At 42.7% G+C, this 16282-nt stretch overlaps 1 protein-coding gene across 4 annotated transcripts in view; it reads right to left on the bottom strand.

The window, feature by feature from the left end:
• Window positions 1–10684, bottom strand: part of SCAF11 (SR-related CTD associated factor 11) — a 46943-nt gene extending 36259 nt beyond the window's left edge. The window contains exon 1 of one of the 4 annotated variants that reach the window (XM_054074463.1): window positions 10559–10684. The gene's annotated coding sequence lies outside the window, so the exon portion shown is untranslated. Of the gene's footprint in view, window positions 1–10361; window positions 10495–10558 lie in introns of those variants that run through there. The other 3 variants (XM_054074482.1, XM_054074458.1, XM_054074474.1) reach the window with 3 other exon arrangements.
• Window positions 10685–16282: the final 5598 nt, after the last annotated feature.

Genomic DNA, 16282 nt, shown 5'->3' with positions numbered 1-16282 from the left:
CACTAGCAATGGTAAGCAGACTCAGCTAAGAGCCACAAGTGTTCCAAAGAAATTGCAAGTGATTGAATGGGGAAGGGAAGACATAAAATGGAATTGCCCCTTTTGGCAGTGGCAAGGTGCCACAATAGCTAAGACTTTGTTGTCAAACTGCCCCCTTCAAGGGCACAGCAGTATTTAGATTATCTCCCAAGTCCATGAAAAAGCAAGGAAAAGTCATAGGAGAAAATTGTCAAAATCAAATGGCTAGAATTATAGTATTCTAAGTAGTACACTGCCTTCTGCCAACTTTCCCCTTCCTTACATAGGAGAAAAACACAACCCCAAAACAACACAGTGGATATCCTCCTCAGGATTTATTTTTCCACAGTCTCGCAGCAAAACACTGACAAGCACACTTACATTGCAGATGCTGTGGCTACATCTCTGCTAGATTCAGCGCTTTCATATCTGTGGGTACCTCAACGATAAAGTGAGTACCAGTTGCAGATATTCAATGCTCGCGTCCAGCACTCACAGAAGTACAGAGGACATAACTACCTCTCAAGCAAGGAAGGCACATAGAACTCAATGGAAAAGTGCAAATACAGCTTGAGAAACTGCTGCAGTCATTATAGTTTAGTAACATGTCTGACCATCTGAAGAGCCAAGAGTTTCAATGAAGATTTAGAACCTTACAGTGGACAGACACAAGATAATCGCCTTCCTGTATAAAGCTTATAATTATAAACTGGTTTAAATCCTGCCATACAGACCCCTTCACATTAGGTCAAGGGAGTAGGCAGTGTTCCTCAATGAAGTTTAACAAAAAAGCACTTATAAGACTTAGGCTAAACATCAGGGCAGTAAGAAAGATGTCATTTAGTAGATCTCACATATTTGAGAATATTCTAGAAACCGTGGGGGACGCACAAAGTTGTTTAGACAACATTGCATGTTGAAGTGCTGCTATAAATCAGTAAACACTTGAGTTTACTGGACAGTCAAAGGAGGCAGCCAAACAATGTCAGCAGTCCCCTTTCAGGTATCCATGCCTTGACAAGTCATGCTGATCCACAAGTTTCCTCAGTCTTCGACAATTACTAAAAGTACCCGAGGAATACCTTATTCATTGTATATTATTTGTATGTGTAAGGGTAATAATAGAAAAGTCACTATTCAAAAAGTTTGAATGTTCTCTCTCAACAGAGAGCTAAAGTAGACAGATTAACATCTTGAAAAAAAAGGGTAATGTATATATATGCCACAAAACTTCTACTCTGCTTTTAATATCTCTAACAACAGCATGGCACCAATTTAATGCTCTTAAATAAGAGTTATAATCAAAGCCATAAGAACCCCCAAGCCCAACAGATTTACACATATGTGAGACTGAAGACAGTAAAGTCAGTATCACCAAGATACCTATTCAGGAAGTTCTTATCTCTCTCTGTACTGGGAAACTTGTGCATGGGACAAGCATCCCAGTCATGCAGCTGGCCCCTGATCTATCAGACTTCCCATTCCTTTCCTTCCCAAAGTAATCAGGTCTCACTTTTTTTTTTACCCTAGTAATAAAGAAAAATAAGGATGTAGGTTATAGAAGAACCACTAACACTGGAAAACAAGCATTAAGAAAATGACAAATACAAAAGCCTTGTGCTAAACTTGAAATGATAATAAAGCTATCAGTCTTCAGCAAAATTCCAAATTCCATCCCAAGAAGTCATCCAAAAGAGAGCACTATTTCATCACCCTTAGGTAGTAGTGGATAACATAATACAACACAAGACACCAAAAGTTTGTGAAACACTTACGGAATCATAGAATGGTTTGAGTTGGAAAGGACCTTAAAGATCATCCAGTTCTAACCCCCCTGCCATGGGCAGTAACACCTCCCACCAGACTGGACTGCTCAAGGCTTCATCCAGCCTGGCCCTGAACACTTCCTTGGGCAAGGCATGCATGGCTTCCCTGGGCAACCTGTTCCAGTACCTCATCACCCTAATCATGAAGAGTTTCTTCCTAACGTCCAATTTAAATCCTCCCCCAACTTAAAGCCATTCCACCTTGTCCTTATGACCACGTACCCTTGTAAAAAGTCCCTCCTCAGCTTTCTTGTAGGCCCCCTTCGGGTACTGGAAGGCTGCTATAAGTTCTCCCTGAAGCCTTCTCTTTTCCAGGCTGAACAATCGCAACTCTCTCAGCCTGTCCTCATAGCAGAGGTGCTCCAGGCCTCTGATCATCTTTGTGGCCTCCTCTGGACCCATTGTACTCCCCTCCCTCAAAGACGACACACATCCAAGGACCGACTGCTCATTTGAATCACTACCGTCCACATGACTACTGGCAAAACCCACATAAAGTCCGATACTTCCACAAGCCAGAAAAGGTGTGATGTTTGACCAAAGCAGTTAAAGAATCAGAAGGGTATTCTCTTTATCAAAAAGACACTGAAGAGGGTTTCCCTGTATAGATCAGTTCTCACTGTGCTATCACACAAGGCTGACACCCTTTCTTCTGAGGAAGCTCATGGAGAGGTGAAGGAAAGCCGATTACAAGCTTGCACAGCAGTTAGCAGCTTTTAGGTGTGACAAATTTGAGTTCTGTATTGAACTACAGTTACCCTACTGGCACTGATGGGTAACTATCTTCAGCAGGTAAATTTAATTTCTCATCTTTCTGCACTGTCAACCGTAAAATGCTTTGTTCCAGTAGGATAGGTGGCAAAAGTTTAGGATGTCTCCTGAACTCATATTAAGGGCTCATACCCTGTAATCAGCAATGAGAAACTGCACCTCAGCAGATTCCCTCCATAAGTCAATCTAAATCAAGCATTTTCATTATCTGCCAGCAGATGTGAGGTTAACTCAGACCACATGAAATTAAATATCCAAGTACAGCAAAATGACAGCTCTATACTATCAGGTACATTCACTGACAACCAAGATGGGTCAATGCTTAGGCAAATTCAGCCTACAGACCAAGAACTACATGAAGCAACACTTGCTAGTTAGGCAAGAAAAGAAAAAGAGGCACTTTGGGAGTTAATTGTCACAGAGCAGTCTCATTTGATTCAAAGTATATATTTCACAGCTGATGAATCTAACCTGCAATTTAAAGCTGTGCTTGTGTCCCTAATGGCTCTTTAGTGACATTTCCAGTTTGTTCCTTTTCCACTCTGTCAGAGGTTACTCAAGCCTCTGTCAGCTCTCAACAACGCAAAAGCAATGAGGACAAAGTCATAAAGTTTCTCTATGCACTGGACCAAGACAATTTTGCAGAGTAGCTCCCCAGCAAGGTTGCCACTCATTACACTGATTTCCAAAGATGTTCTGAATTATACAGGACAATCCCAGATCTAATCTTTACAGAAGTCCACAGCTGGGTTCATAACAACCAGAAGAAGGAATGCTCCTTGGAGCCACGGTTTCTCCCCCCAGGGAAAAAAAACCAGTTTCATTTATACAGAAGAAAAAATGAATGGAAACTTCTAAAAATCAATACAAGATGATGAAATGTATATTCACAGAAATTAAAAGACCACCCTATTTTGCCTTCCAAACCACTACTTTCAATAGACGGTAATATGCACTGTGCTGCTGTTTCATGTGTGCATGTGTACGACAAGACTCCCAACAGAAGCACCAAACCACAACCACTCCCACAGGGAGAACACGCATGTATACCAGGGGCTAAATTGTGTTGTTCTAAAAACTGTTGATAAAACACTGAAGTACTGTAGTGATTAACATAATATGAAGAAATATGTAACAGAAAATAGCATACATAACATCCTCTCACAAACTGTACAATTCAGCACTTAGGTGTGTCTTCTAAGTCATCTCTGACTAAATTGGGTAAAATGGGAATGTACAAATACAGGAACTAATTAGGGATTAGGTACTATTGTCATGGTGCACATGGATTAACTGACTAAATCAAATCAGCATAAACTCATGACCTTGCCTTCTGCTGCTGAGGGTCCTTAGTCACATGCATACTTTTGCAGCTGGAAGGGATAGCATTACATACCAAAGTCAGCAAAAATGGCTCAGTCATTTCCAAGAACAGTTTTTTAAAAAAAAAAAAAAAGGTACTTGTTTCTAGCCACTTGGAAGCACTAGTATTTTCATGCTTTCCACCAAAGAGCAGATACTTGGCAGTATGTCACTGGGATGAAGAATATGCTTTCTGCACAAGCAACCCTTCGAAATCTAGCCATGTCATAGATCCAGAGGAAAAAAGTTTGCATTTACTCAAGAAATCTTTGCTAGTCATTGCATTTATTCCCTCCATAAACTGGATCTGTGCTCAGTATACACTAATAATTTGAAGTTCCTATCCCACTGCTACTCTGCACTGCAACATTCCCACAAGATGAATGAACATACTTCAGCCAGTGCTACGGCAACACAGCAGGACTTGTTGCAATCATTTCTCTGATGCTAAAGAAACCAGGAAGACCATCCTTATTTTCCTTAATACCACCCTAAACTTGCTCAGATAGCTGGACCCAAACACCAGAGATGTAGGAACTACTCCAACATACCTTGCAAAGACAGAAGTGGAAAAGCTGAGACTTTTAACAGTGCAAGCAGAAACAATGGAGCAAGACTGAACTGAAATGAACAGCTCATGGGCAGTAGCAAGGGCAAGAACCACATTTAAGATGCATAATATTAATGGAGCAACAAAACTAGAGTGGTTGTTTAGGAAAGTATATTGAGCCAAAGAATGAGCTGAATCCAGCAAAGGAGGAAATAGCCTGCAATTCTCCAATTACAGACTACCATTATTTTTCCTTTCACCTACATCACAATAGTCTTATTTCTCAGCTTCTGAATGTTGAACCCCTGCAAACTGATGGGTGTCCCTCTCACAAAATTCATGTAATGTATAGGCTTCCCTATAATTTTATGGATTTACTTAAATGGAAAAATGCGCTACAGAAGATTGCATAGAACCACACAGACATTTGATAAAAATCCACTGAATTTGAGTCCTCCATTAAAAGCATGCTGTTCTTTCATTTTAAGCATCAAATCGAGTTTAGTGATATGACATGTTCTTTTGGTATTAAAAAGTGTGTTGCCCTACAAAGTAATTTCAGCTTATATGTAAAATACAGAGGCATTGACTCAAAAACAAAAGAAAGAACACAGCCCTTTAAAAGTATATTTTGCCTCTCCAAAGCATAGTTTTTAAAAAAAACAAAAAAGCACTCAATGAAAGCTATGGCGATAAAAACACAGTCCTCAAGATCCTTTTGACTTTGAGTAACAGCTTCTTATAAGTTCAGGTCAAAGACTTACACTAACCTCATACAAAAAGAAATGCTACATTTTCAGAAAACGGTGGAAAAAAAGAGTTTGCAAAGGATTTATAACAACTGAAATAATTTTAAATGTAATTGCATTTTGCACAAAATCTCCTTCAATATTTGTGGAACAATAACTCATTAGAAATCATTTGAGAAGTAGTAGATAGACAGGGGATAAGCAGTTTCAATTACTTTTGATCTTGCTTTCACAGCCCTTACTCGGTGATAACTTTCAAGACACCTAAAATACAGCCATAAAAATACAGCCAGGAATGGAAGACTGGTACATCGGAGAAAGTTTCCTTAGCGCCAACAGCAATAGAAACTACTAACCACACAAGAGGGAAATGCTAGACTTGATCCTAAGAAATATAACCCGAACTCCATAACTTTTAATTTGTGAGAACAGTCTGCTAATAGAAAACTATCCTCTTGACCATTTTGGGTTACTTTCACCATATAAATGGCATCAAGAAACCACCTATAAGAATTCATGGTGAAGCACTGTTTTATTAAGTGACCAATCTAGTTTTTGTTATAATTGGTTACTCTGTTCCATTGCAAAGCTTCAAAAAGAACTTGTATTTCCAACATCAACAATACTACAGGCTCCTTAAAATGCTGAGCCTGATTTGCATTCAGTTTCTTGCCACAGTAACAGCCGTAAAGTAACTCTTGGTACCAACTGACTTATTTGAGAGTTGGGTAAGGTAGCTTTCTTGCTCAGCAATGAAACTACATTTAAAAGAAAAAAAATCACAACTCCATAGATTCAGAGAGAAGGATACCTCACCCTCATTGGTATAGGTATCCTAATTTTCTAAGAACTCTAAAACAAGACTCTAGTGAGCTCAAAGTAGTTCCAACAGACTTTTCTCCAGCTGTTTCATAAACTTGCAATTATTTTTCCTTACACCCATCTATCCATAGAGGTCATTACCTTTTGCAGCACAAGCAATAAACTATAAATGTTTAAAAAAAAAAAAAGGCAAACCCATGTACAAGCATATATTCAGTGGCTGTACAGAAAGCAGAGAAGTATTTTATTGTCTCTGTCTAGAACTGCTGAAGTTACTTGCTCTGGATAGCAAGCAGTCCAACTTACACCATTCATCTACCTTCAGATTCTACCTTAAATCTCAAGTTTTGAGTATCAGTACAGCCCAGTTTTGCGTAAGGGTTTCCATCTCTCCTGTGGCACATCAGGAAAGGTAGAATCTTTGCTGCTGCAGTTTTGGCCAGTGTTGCTATCTAAAGGTAAGGACATACACATTGGCTTCTATCAGACAGTGATCCCATGGAACGTCACAGTCCTTATTACTGCTGGCAGTCTAACAAAAGCCAGGTAGTAAGTAGCAAGGCAACAAGGATTAACTCACTTGATGTTTCCAATCATTTTCATACTAGCTTGGAAAAGTTCCAAACATCATTAAATGCATCACTCAGGTTTAGTCACAGATCATACCTTTGAAGGCAGTTCACAGTAAAGCAACACTTACAGACCTAGTACCAGAAGAACAAAAATTGCATTTTAACAGGAGTTCACCAATCCTTAACTAAAAACTGTGTTAAGACAGATATTATTATTCATTTTGGCACAACATACAAAACATAAAGCAGAAATGTACATGTACCTATGTGCATGTGTATACATATTTGTTACTTGAGTAAATGCATTTTATAGAAAGTTTATTTTAGTCTTGACTATGATATTTTGATCATCCTTTATCAAGTCAGTTATAATTTCCACAGCCTAGAAGTGACAACTTCCACGTTTAGTTAGATTAGATTTATTTCTCCAACTAAAAGTCTTAAGGAAAGCTATCTGATGCATCATAAAAATAACCTGTAGGACAGCAGAATGTTTCTAAAAGCAAGAGGGAACTTCCTTAGCCTTTAGGGTTGGTTTTGTTTCAAACTCAGGATGGAGAAAAACTACTTGGTGCAAGCCACTGAAATGCAGACATGCATGTTCAACCTCTCAGTCCTTCCAACACAGCCACCTTGCCTTTGGCATTCCACCAGACCCAGATGCAGAGAGGTGGTGGATCAGGCAAGCAGAACTGCAGCTTTAGGGAACAGAAAGGCAGATGTGCATTCACCTTCCACCTCCCAGCACTACAGATCTCCTCCACTTGCTATTTCACGACTGCAGCTACCTTAACAAACAAGAGAATCATCCTGTTCAGGTGGTTTAGGGTACTAAACCAAATCAACTTTCAAATCCAAACCAGAGATATTCACAACTTCCTGCTTGCAAACTCTGCCTCTATCCCCAATTGTTGGGAAAAGAGATCAAACAAGTAGGGAAGAGAGGATACAATGTTACTGCACTGCTACCCTCTCAGACCAACGGCAGTGCCCTTCAGGACAGGGTAGGCTAGTACACAAGACATGAAATAAGCACTGCCTACACTGCTGAAAAGCCACGAAGCAGCCCTTGTTTTGATGTGCTCTACAGAGCATGCACATTAGAGACCTCTGGTATTTACGACTGTAGAAAGGGGGGGAGGGTATAGATCTGTTTAACATTGTTTGTCGCCAACTTGCAAAAAAGGCAAAAAACCTAAGCAACGTTGAGATTTATTAAATCTACTTTAATCTTGAACAGTTTAGCTGTAACCATTTCAGAATTAAGACAAATTGATAACTGGTTGATAGCTAAACTGATTATTCAGTGCTATCAGCAAAAACTGAACTATATGGTTTTGTTACTATTAACTAAAATGACATTTTTTTTCCCCCTCACCACACACTGCTGGGAAAGAAAGTCCCAACACTGAACAGCAGACTCACAGACAGCCAGGCTTCAAGAATTCAAGTGTCAGTATACGAAGTCCAGCTTTTTCTAGCAGTATCTATTCTTCCTTCCATTAATATCATGTATGTTTAGATAGAGCATTGACTGAAATAAAATCATCATAAAAATAATTACCAAATAAAGCCACCTTCAAATAACTTAAGGTTTTGCACAGATTTTAACTACTCAGGACAGTGGAAATCCAAGAAGATTCTGCAAAGAATCCTTGTAACAGGAAAAAAAACCCAGATGTTTGTAACCAGTACAGAACCATCAAGTATCATGAGCAGAACCATCTAAGAGCTTTATAAAACCAGAGGCTAGAAGTCATATATCTATTGTATCAGTCAATCACAAGCACAAAGAAACTGTGGATGTTTCAAAAGCGATAGCTGAGCAACTGGAGAATAAGATAGCCTACATGCATTTCTAAATTCACGTTCAAAAAACTCAAATTCCTACAGAAGCCTTCCCAAACTTAAATAATAATCTGCATATAACAGAAATTAGTGAACCCAGTTTTACTACTATTAAAGGTCTGAAAACACTTTTTTGAGACCATTTGGAAGAGAGATTTCCATTACCCCACACCACTAAGGCCACACAGCTGTTGTCTGTTCTGGTTATTCACAAGCAGACTAAAGATGAGTGCAACACGAAAGAAAAAGGATGCATTTCTTATTTGAGCCATTTATGACTCTGGAAGTTGACACATCAGCACATGAAAGCTACTGGAAGAAAAGCTGAGAACGATTTAACATTGAAATAAAAGTCTAAACAGCTTCCTCCCTCCCCCAACTATTTCTCAACTCCTCTAAGGAAAACAGAACAACAAACATGTATTCCTAGAAATTCTAAAGGAAACATCTGAAAAAGTACTTGGGATCATTTCCAAGTCTCTTCCATGTCCCTAAAGAGGATGCTATTCATTTTTTTACTTAACCTTGTGAATCTCTAACTACAGCTTTCCAATTAAAAGAGACCAGACCTGGATTACGATGTGTAATGAGTCAAATACAGCAAATTTCTGCTATTCAGTCATTTAAGAAGCCTACTATTTACTTCTGCTAAGATTCAAACAAACTATAAGTAAATGAACAGACTTCCCCCATTCCTCTCCCGTGTGTAAGAGTCCGAAATACTCACACAGTAAAAGTCTGAAGTTAGATCACACTTCACTTAATACTACGATGGAAGGAAAGAGAACTAAAAGCTTCCAATACATCAGTGATATACAAACACAACCTCGAAGAGAGATCTAGTTAAGGAAGCATCTGATGTTACCAAAGCCCTAAAAAGCTATACAGTTAAAATCCTAAAACAGCTGCTCAATGATCAGGGGCATTCCAATCCAATATATAATTGTTACTCAGATGTGAACAACCTTAACAGTCTCCTCACATTTTAAATAAATGACTCTCTGCCAACAGTCCTTGGTTACTGATACTAAACAAACAGCAACTACCTGGCCTTTTGCTCTGCTATCTCATTCTTCTTAAAACTTCAAACTAATTAGTAGTCTACAAGTGGAGGGAGACCTCCCGTGAGAGCAAAGGGACCAATTTTAGTGCTACCAAAACCTTTTGGAGTTAAAAACGTGGTCGTCAAACAAAAATGAGCCGCGCTTGGAGCTCAAACTAATAACGTTCTTTAACTCTCACCAAAGTGGAAAAACAAACTGGGACACGATGTACCGTGAACCACAGGAAGCAGGGGAGCCACTCACTAGCTCAGCAGCTGCACCGCCTCCCGACTCCGGCGCGACTCAGCGTGACTCTACCGATGTTGCGACCCCACGGCAGCACAAAAGCAAAGCTGGGCGCTCAGCTGAGCCTCCCCGGGCAACTTCCTCCACAACCGCAAAGCCTCCCAGGAACTCTTGCTACTCTAAGACAGATGCTCTTAGAATCATAGAGTGGTTTGGGTTGGAAGGGATCTCAACGCCCATCAGTTCCAAATCCTGTGCCATGGGCAGGGACACCTTCCACCAGACCAGGCTGCCCAAGGCCCCATCCAACCTGGCTTTGAACACCTCCAGGGATGGAGCAGCCAAACTTCCCTGGGCAACCTGTGCCAGTGCCTCACCACCCTCATGGTGAAAGAAATTCTTCCTTATATCTAATCTAAACCTTCCTCTTCCAATCCGAAGCCATTCCCCCTCGCCCTATCCCTCTATGCCTCTGTATAAATCGCTCCTACGGTGTTTACACACCGCTCCCCCCCCACCTCCAGCCGCCACTCCCGGCGGGACGAGGGACCTGCCTGGCCCGGGATCTTTGTCCGGAGCTCCGCCGCGCCGCCACGAAGGCGCTGGGGGGCCGCCCCGCTTTGTTCCCCCGGGCGGGCGGCGCGGAGCCCCTCGGCCCCGCCGAGCAGAGCCCGACCCCGAGCGGAAAGGCGAAGGCCCAGGCCGGAGCGGTAGGTGGCGCGGCGCGGCCCTCCCCCGCCGCGGGGCTCACCTGGCGCCGCAGCCGCTCGCGGAGGCTCCGCTTCCCCCGGGGCTTCCGGGAGCGGCGCGCGCCGGGCCGGAGGGGCGGGGGCCGCGCTCGGCGCCGGGCACACACGTGCGCGCGCCACGGGGGGGGGGGAAGCGGGGCGCCGGCCGCGGGGGGGCGCTCGCTGCTCGGCCGCGGTGAGGAGAGCGGTGGCGTGGCGGCAGGAGCCAGCGAGACGCCTCCAAACCGTCCCGCGGCCGCCGCCGAGAGCATTCTGGGATAGGTTTTCCGGCGCTCTCTTGAAGGGGGGAGGGGGGGTGAGGGCACGTGACCCGGCGCCGAGCGGCGCGGAGCCAATGGTGGTGGGGGGAGGTGGCGAGGTGGGGGAAGGTGGCGAGGCGGGAGGGGTCGCCCTCTGGTGGCGCGCGGCGGCAGCCACGCGCGGCGAGGGGGGCGCGTGGAGTGACGTCATCCGGCCGCGACGCCCCCCTCCCTCCCCCGCCCTCCACTACCTGCGGGTTTCTTTCTTGCTTTCTTTCTTTTTTTTTTTTTTTTAAAATTTGTATTATAAAAATAAGGGCTGCAACACAAACACAAGAAGCGTGGCCAGCGGGGCGAGGGAGGGGCTTCTGCTCCGCTCTTGTGAGAGCCTACCTGGAGTACTGTGTCCAGTTCTGGAATCCCCAACGTAAGGAGATGGAGCTATTGGAACGAGTCCAGAGGAGGGATACGAGGATGATCAGAAAGCTGCATTACCTCCTATACGAGGACAGGCTGAGAGAGTTGGGCTTGTTCAGCCTGGAGAAGAGAAGGCTTTGGGGAGACCTTATAGCGACCTTCCAGTCGCTGAAGGGGCTACAAGAAAGCTGGGGAGGGAAGGCTTGTAGTGATAGGACTTGTTCACAAAGGCTTGTAGTGATAGGACTAGGAGCAATGGCTATAAATTGAAAGCAGGAAGATTTAGGTTAGGCATTAGAATCATGGAATAGTTTGGGTTGGAAGGGATGTTAAAGACCATCCAGCCTGACATGGTGGGAGGTGTCCCTGCCCATGGTGGGGGGTTTGGGACTAGATGATCTTTAAGGTCCTTTCCAACCCAAACCATTCCATGATTCTATGATTCTATAATTATCCCAAAGGAGCTTTGGACAAAGCCCTGTGACCGGATTGAGCACGCAACAGGGGCTGATGCTCACTGCATGGGGTGATGGCAGCAGTGGGCCTATGGGGCCAGAGGCTCAGAGCAGGCTGGGAGCCACGGCTTGCAGCCCCCAGTGCCCGCTGAGAGGCATGAGGCTTCTAGCCATGTTCCTTCAGGGGAGCTGGCACTGTCCCTGCCTGTTCACTGGGAGCCACCTGCATGGTGGCAGTGATGTGTGGGGCATGGGGCAGGGTGAGGACATGGGAAACAGCAGGACTTCCACCATACCCGGTGTGACATGGCTCACGGTGTTACCTGAAATCAATAAAAAAAGAGACTCCCAAAACAAAGCATTTTATAGAGTGAACATTGCTTTTATTCTGTGCAGGATGCTAGGCGGAACGTCTTTCACAGAGCTAGCACACCTGCTGAACACCCCAAAGGCCTATATGTACAAAACCAGTACTCAAAATCCCACCTAGCTAATACAATTGTGACACTTATCTAATAAATATATTCATTAGGTTACACAATTCTACTTTAACAGAAAATTACTTATTTTCTTTCCACATCCTTAGTTAGGATAAGGGTGTCTTTCAAGTAATCCTTAAACAATCATGAATTCTCCCTGTCTGATATCCCTTTCCTTGTTTCATCAAGCATTCTTAACCATGAGGCGATTAACTACAGAGTTCATAACTTTCTTAAGACTAAGTATCTGTATCTTTGAGCAGAGGCCAGGATGTTTGTAGAATATATTAAGTGTCTGCATCTCTGGGCAGATACTAGGATTTTTGTAGAAGATAGCAAGTGTCTGCCTTTCTGGGATCAGGATGTGTAGTGAAAAATGAGGTAAACAAGGTGCAAAATACCTTCTCCTTATCCCCTTGTGGGATGTGACTGAGGGGAAAGACAAATTTTGGAGTACTGTCTGAAAGGACAAGAAAGCACCTGAAGGGTCCTTCCAGATGTCAGTGGTGTCAGTGGTAATTGGTGCTGGCTGTGGGCCTCACAGAAGTTGTAAGAATTAAACCTTCTGGTTTTGTGTAACCAGTATTTTCAAAGCTGTTTGCCATATTGTTGTATATCATGGTTATAGCAAACAGGAGAGTTGTTCAATGCATCAGCTTCTGTTGGATGCCTGTCTGTTTATACTTCTCCATCACGGCACCGCCAGAGTGTGTGTCTGCTCAGAGCACTTCCACACAGGCTCAGAGGAGCTGGCGGGTGTTGTTGAACACCAAACTCTCAGCTGAATCCCCAAGATATCACACCTGCCTTATTAGCAACAAAAAAACAATAAGGGGAACCAGCTATCCTAAATACACAGGCTTGGTTGAGTGTCTCCTTGTGTCCAGAATTATGTTGTTACAGCTGGAGCAGAGTAAAGTGTGTGTCAGTGTTGGTCTGTCAAGAATCATGATACGTTATTAGTTGCCATGATGACTGATTAATTCAAAATTAACTCGGAAGAACCTGAATTAAGTAAGAGCAGCCTGTGGGGAAAGCATATGTGAAGAGTGACAGGAAGAAACTAAGAGACTGGATTTGTTAGCAGGCTGCAGGGAAATGTAGTAAGAAGCAAGACCGTAACCATAGGTAGGAAAGTGCAGACTTGAGAGTGGAGATGAAATGTTTAAGTAAGTCTGACTTAAAGGTTATTAAAGTTAATGAACGCCTCAAATCTTCAATGGGATCATTTGAAGAAAATAATAAGCTGTTTTGAAGGCTGGAATTCCAGAAAACCTTGTTTTAAAGTAAGAAAAAAATTACTTCCAGTGCTGTGTTTTGAATAGACTGAAATCTGGAATGGCCCTAGAACAAGCTGCTGAAACAATTAAGAATGACGAATGACGGCAGCAAAACAGCTATGTGCTTTACTAGCTGGCCACAGTGGAATTTCTGTATATGTTTATTTGTTATTGTTGAGTGTTTTAGTTAAAATTTAACTACTAAGCCACTTGGTATTCACTCTATCTATCATGAAGACATTTCTGTCACTTACTCACACTGCACAGATCCTGTTGTGCAGAAGAGCCAGGCAAGCTGAAGAGACGTGTCTGTGAGAGAAAGGAATGCAAAGAGAAACATCCATCACTTCTGAGGTGCTGTCTGTACTTATGTTTGATGCTCTGATTGTATATCTTGCGTTCATTCCAGCACTGGCCTTTCTACTGACACAACTTCAAGATATGTAGCAACAGAAGAATAGCTTTGGCCCTTTCTCATCCACCTTTTGAGAAGGGCACATACTGTACACTCTTTATGATTGAGAGAAAGATCTAGGACGTCACTGCTGTCAGCTCTGGCAAATATTTTACGAGTTTTCCTATGTGTACATGAAATTCAGGTTCTCAGACATTTCCAGTGCAAATGGGGCTGAAGCACAGTGCTGTCCAAATGGATGTCCGCTCCCAGAACCAACCTGATGAGCGGCTGGTCAGTTCTGTCAAAGGAGGATGGCAGCATGAGATGTAGCGCATTCTGTCTGCTCTGTGCCTGGGGAAAGCAGAAGTGAGGAGTTCAGGTTTTGTACAGGAATATAGAAATAGCAGGTCACAAACTCAGATTTTGTACTCGCCGCTGCAAACCATATGATGTAGGCACATTCATGAATTTATCATGCTCTCCTCATTCTGGTACCCACTAGTGTTTTTCTCAACAACTGAGAGGGGAGAGTGGTTTGGCCTGAAGGAATAGATGAAATATCATTGGTAATTGAGGTGAAGATGTCAGGAAGAGAGGTATTAGACTAGGACAAAGGTGGTGTAAATGGTTACAGAAATAATTTGTTACAATTTCTTAATTGATTAAGTGGAGGAGCTGGGAGCACCAGCCAGTCATTGGAAAAAGAATCTTATTTTCAGAATCTTATGATTTGAGAGCCACGCTTGTGATTTTTCATGCTTCAGGGTGGTAAACTCACCATTTCTTTAGTCTATTTTTATCTGTTCTAAAGTCTTTAGCTTCAAACATTCTTAAAGAGACGGATGGCAGGGGTGGTGCTGAATGAAGGTGTACACCACAACCCATAAGTGAATGAAGATCTGAAGATGGGAATAACGAAGACAGTTACTGCTGCCTGTTGTCTGTCGTAGCAGGGTTCAAGTAGGTCTGTTTCTTCATTGTCCAGCTAGCTCCAAAATGCTCTATCAAAGATCATGAGTAAACCCCAAGATGTAGGAGGCACATAATTTTTAGCAGTACTTTGTCATCCCTTTGTGTGTGCCTTGTGTTTTGTCTGGGGGATGTACTCTGCCCACTTTTTCGGGGTTTCCCTGCAGCCCTGAGAGCTAGAAACTTCCCTTAGGCTGAGCCTTTTGCTGACTTGTGTGTCTCTTGGGAGGGCAGTGTTGTGTGAAAGCAGAAGCAGAGCTGTACTTGTGGTGTAGCTGCGAGGACAGGTAGAAGCCAGATGTGCCAAAAGGAATCTGGAAGACATGCACGGAACACAGTTTGAATGAGAGCACGGTCATTTGGAGAGGGGAGCGACAAGAAATGATACTAGAAATAAGAGAGATGTTAGGGAGAGGGAGGGACAGAAATGATGGCAGGGCAGACCATGAGATTTTGATCATAATATGGTAGATAGTGTGTAGAAGGGGAAGTGGTTGGTGAAGAAAGCCGGGTGAAGCAGGGCGTGGTAAGGGGTGGGACTCCTGGAGGACAAAAGAGGTTATTATCCGTGAGTGCAGAAACCAGGTTAGGCATAAAGCACAAAAGGGACATAGAGATACTTATGGTTTTGTGCTGTGAATTTGAATTAACTTTGAAGTATCCCGCACCATTGAAAAGATCCTGCACCATTTACCACTTACAATATTGCAACAAAGGAACGGGCAAGGAACTTTATTATTATTACCTTATAAACATAGTAAACCTAAATGAGCCTGGTGTAGTAATTGGAGTCTTGAAGCTGCCAGTACTATATTCTGTCTCTGTAAGAGATAAGATGAAAAAAAATTAGCATCATGGGTTGCTCTTCCTATTATGACACTGTTGGGAGTGATCAATGAAAGCCACCAGAATATCCTATGCCCAGGGAACAAAAAGACCATTGATGATATATTTTTGCTATCTAGTTTCAGATGCTCATTTGATTAATGGCTGATTCATCCATTTGGCTCTTGGCTTCTGAGCTTTTAAAGAATGTAGATATATTTAAATGGCATAAAAATAGTCTGGACACTGACAGTTTATTTATTCAGAGCTCATTCACCCTCTCTGCCCCATGCAGGGTCACTCATGCAGATGTTGCTCCTTTTTTCAGTCTGTTCTTCAAGATCTCTTGTGTTGGACTCTCTCTTCCAAAGTCTCCTCAGGCAGGCTATTTCCCTGATTTAAAATGTGTACTTTTGGAAAGCTGTTCTAATCTGTAACCAGGATCCTTCCTGCTGCATCAGAAGCCCATATGTTTGCTCCTGTCCACTATGAGCACTGGGATCAGATTGTCCGCTTTCTCTTTGCAACATGCTTTTATCTGCTTTTAGCTTTTAAAACTAATTCTTAAGAATCTTATTAGGTTACAACATTGAAAGGCCTACTAAAATTAGGTATACAATAAGGTTTAGTCTGTCCAATCCAAGGGTCCTGTTACTCTGCTATAA

This window comes from Cuculus canorus, chromosome 1 (genome assembly GCF_017976375.1).
Source record: "Cuculus canorus isolate bCucCan1 chromosome 1, bCucCan1.pri, whole genome shotgun sequence".
Lineage (NCBI taxonomy): Eukaryota > Metazoa > Chordata > Aves > Cuculiformes > Cuculidae > Cuculus > Cuculus canorus.
Note: the sequence above shows the minus strand (reverse complement) of the source record. Positions and strands in the feature narration are given on the sequence as shown.